Source organism: Austrofundulus limnaeus, unplaced genomic scaffold (genome assembly GCF_001266775.1).
Source record: "Austrofundulus limnaeus strain Quisiro unplaced genomic scaffold, Austrofundulus_limnaeus-1.0 Scaffold217, whole genome shotgun sequence".
Classification (NCBI taxonomy): Eukaryota; Metazoa; Chordata; class Actinopteri; order Cyprinodontiformes; family Rivulidae; genus Austrofundulus; species Austrofundulus limnaeus.
Window position 1 is genome coordinate 33,639 of NW_013952619.1, and position 3,981 is coordinate 37,619.

The window sequence follows — 3,981 nt, forward strand, 5'->3', positions numbered from 1 at the left end:
GAATGTACGCTTGTTCCACCACCTTCACAATCCAACGCGCGAGACGCTGTTTGGAAAGGGCCTGCCCCTTGCGTGGCCCTGCATAGCAAACAAACAGACTATCAGACTGCCGCAGAGAAGCTGTCAGTCTGACATATGCTTCCAGTGCCCGAACAGGGCAGAGAAGTTCATCAGGCCCACCTGTGTCAAAGCGAGCCAGCTGGAGGGGCACAGAATGGCTCGCAGATGAGGCCACCTTAGGAAGAAATGTCACGTCAGGCCAAAGAGTAATGCCAGAGCCAGCTGGGTTCTAACGGCAACAGGACTCATGAACAGACAGCGCATGTAGTTCACCCACCCGCTTCGCCGAAGCCATGGCAAGGAGAAAGGCAGACTTTTTTGACAAATACTCAAGGCTCACCTCCGCCAAGGGCTCAAACGGGGGAGATTGCAGTGCAGTGAGGATGAGAGAGAGGTCCCACACAGATACGACAGGGCGTAAGGGAGGGTGCAGGCGCCGGGCACCCCTCAGAAACAAAGAAACGTCCTTATTACGGCCTATTGTCTCACCATCCACCACCACATGCCAACAAGAGATGGCGGCCACATAAACTTTCAGAGTGGACGGAGACCGACCTTGAGAAAGCATTACTTGAAGGAAGGTTAAAATAACTGAAATAGAACAGTGTACAGGATCCACATATCTAGCACGACACCAACTGTCAAAAACTTTCCACTTATGAGTGTACACCAGTCCTGTCGAAGGGGCCCTGGCATTAGTCATTGTATGCCCGACATCTCCGTCATACTCTGAGAAGGAGATGCCGGGCCTCGTAGCGGCCAAATCCAGAGCTGGATGTGACTGGGATTGGGATGCAGGATCTGACCCCCCAGCTGTGACAGAAGGTCCTTCCTGTAGGGGAGAGGCATTGGAGAGCTGCAACAGAGCCTGTGCAGCAGTGGAAACCAGGTTCTCCCCGGCCACAAGGGGGCCACTAGAAGGACCTGAGGCCCCTCCTGAAGGACTCTCAGGAGTGTTGGGCCTATCAGGGGAAGTGGCGGGAAAGCATAGAGCAGCATTTTTGGCCAGTCGTGTGCCAGTGCATCCTGACCCAGAGGACTGGCAATGTCTGCCAGAGAGAACCAAAGTGGGCAATGTGTTGTCTCTCGGGACGCAAACAGGTCCACAGCTGCTATGCCGTACTTCTCCCAAATGACCCCCACTACCTCCAGGTGGAGCCTCCACTCCCCCAGTAGTGGGCATCCCCGATTCAGAATATCGGCATGAACATTCCGCACCCCTGGAATGTAGGCCGCCCTTAGGCTGGCAAAAAGAGGGGCTGCCCAGGTCAAGAGCTTCTGGGTCAACCTCAGCAATGTTATCGACCGTGTCCCCCCCGATGGTTGATATGAAAGACCACCGAAGTATTGTCCAACCGCACTAGGACATGTTTCCCGCGCAGGCCCGGGAGGAAGTGTCGCAATGCCCGCTGCACAGCCTCCAACTCCAAGGCATTGATGTGCTGCAGTTTCTCCTGCGGGGACCATGTCCCCCGGGCGATCTGTCGCTGCCACGACGCCCCCCATCCTGTGGTGGATGCATTGGTAGAGACAACCTCTCGACGAGCCAGCAGCGAGTCCAGTGGAACCCCCTTGGTCATAAACCCTGCCTCTCACCACTGAACCAGTGACATAAGGCATTGATTGGACACCAGCAGTCTCCTGCGGCGGTGCAGCATACGAGATGGGTGCAGCCTTAAGCTGTTGAGCCACATCTGTAGCGGTCGCAGAGACAACAATCCCAGGGGTACTACTGTAGCAGCAGCAGTCAGCTTGCCCAACAGACCTGATCAGGCGAACAGATTAGCCAATCGTCTAAGTAAGGCAGGATCTTCAACCCCTTGGCCTGCAGAGGAGACAGGGCTGCAGCCACGCACCGAGTGAACACACGCGGGGACAGAGACAGGCCGAATGGAAGAACTCTGAACTGAAAATGCTTGCCCTGAAATGCGAAGCAGAGAAACTGCCAATGGTGTGATGTAATCGGAACATGAAAGTAGGCGTCCTTCAAGTCGACCAAGGTGAACCAGTCACCTGGGGAGATCGTCTGAAGCACATCCCTGACGCTCAACATGTGGAACGGAATAGTCTTTAAAAACACATTGAGACCCCTGAGGTCCAAAATTGGACGGAGTCCGCCGGTCTTTTTTGGGACTAAAAAATACTTTGAGTAAAAGCCCCCTGGATCCAGCAGGGGGTCGACAGGCAATATAGCGCCCTTGGCCAGCAAGGCGTCTAATTTTGTGACTCAGAGCCTGAGCCTTTGCCTGGTCGTGAATCACCGTCATCCTGACTCGACCAGGAACAGGAGGGCGGCGGCGGAACTGTAGCGTGTATCCCCGAGTCGGTGTAGACACCACCCATGGATCGGGAACGAGAGCAGTCCAGCAACTGAGCTGATCCGGGGTAAAGTGTCCCACCGCCAGCTCGGTATCATTTCTGAACCCCGCTGACCCTAAGAGGGTGGGAGGGTTGCCGAGTGGACTGCCGGGGTTGAGAAGCGATGCGAGCCTGACCCCTGGAAACGTCCCACTGGCCAGGAGGAGGCCCTGCAGCAGGTCGTGGCTGCCCCACGGAGGGTGTAGACGGGGCTGGATAAGTGCGTGAAAAAGATGCAGAGGATCTCCCAGCAGGGCGCTGCAGTCACCTGCGATGAAGGCCGGCCAGCTGCTGCCTGGTATGAGAAGCCTGGGCCGACCGCTCCAAGGCTGCAAGCGCAGCAGAGCCAAACAACTCCCCCGGGACCACTGGAAGACTCATCAGGGTCCTTCCACAAGCTTCAGTAAGCGGAGACTGTGCCAGCCAGACCTTGCGTCGTGCCCGGACAATGGTAGGCAGGACACGGCCAATTTCCCTGGACAAAAGAGCAAATGCATGAAGAGATGCGTCCATCAAACCTTGAGTAGGTGCATCAATCACCAAGCCCTCCAGAGAGGCTGAGAGACCCAGTAATAAATGCGACAATGAATTACCGAGTCTCCCCAATCGAGCCCCCGAGTCATAAGCTCTACAGAGCAGATCATCAGTCACATGACACTGAGGACGAGGACACCTCGCATTAGCTCTCAGAACCTCATCTGGAGCCACAATGAGGGATGCTATGGCAGGMTCGACAGAAGGCATATGACCCAAGCCAAACTTGGGCGCATCCTGCATGGCCGCCAGAGTCCTGCCATCAGAGGTCGGTCGTGAAAAGGCCTTAGTATCTGCCCAACAGGCATGAACCTCCTTCACATAGTCGGCAGATGGGGGAACTATAAAGGACAACCTAGTAGTGGGACGCCGAAAGAAAGCACTGGAAGCATCAGGCTGGCTCTGTGGAGCATCCAGCTGCAGCTGAGCAAACGCAGTTCTCAAAGTGCCCACTATCGAATCATCCTCTTCCGACTGAGAACAGGATGAGAGATGCGAACTGGCTGTTGACATATGCGAGCCAGATTCAAACGGATCTTGAAAATCAGTACCAGACGCTGCAAGGGATACAGCATCACCGTCTAAAACGGAGAGCCCTGAACCCATGCTCCGCCCTAGGTCCGGGTCTCCAGTCAGACCAGAGCCACCGCTGTCTCTAAGGGACTCGAGCAGTGCTTTCATCTGTTCCAACTCGGACGTAAGATGGGCCACCTGCCCAGGTAGGCCTTCTGAATCCCTGGAGCTCTTCTTGGTCCTCTTACGTGGAGGCTGCATAGCCTCAGGAGCCATACGCTTCACAGGTCGGTTGGCACCTTGAAGGTCAGCCAAACGAGCGGTACGCAGGGACAAGGGCAGAGCAGAACAATTAGGGCAGGCCACATCAGTTAAGGCCTCCTTTAGGTGATCTAGGCCCAAACAAGAAGGACACAGATCATGCCCATCCTCCAATTGGAGAGGGGCCAAACAGACTCTGCAGCCCGGCATGTCCAGCATCTTACGCTCACAAGACAAGGTCAGGTCGAGCTGAAA

General features: G+C 55.5%; 1 pseudogene; it reads right to left on the reverse strand.

The window, feature by feature from the left end:
- Window positions 1–759: 759 nt before the first annotated feature.
- On the reverse strand, window positions 760–1,807 carry LOC106525210 (uncharacterized; annotated as a pseudogene).
- Between the last annotated feature and the right edge of the window lie 2,174 nt (window positions 1,808–3,981).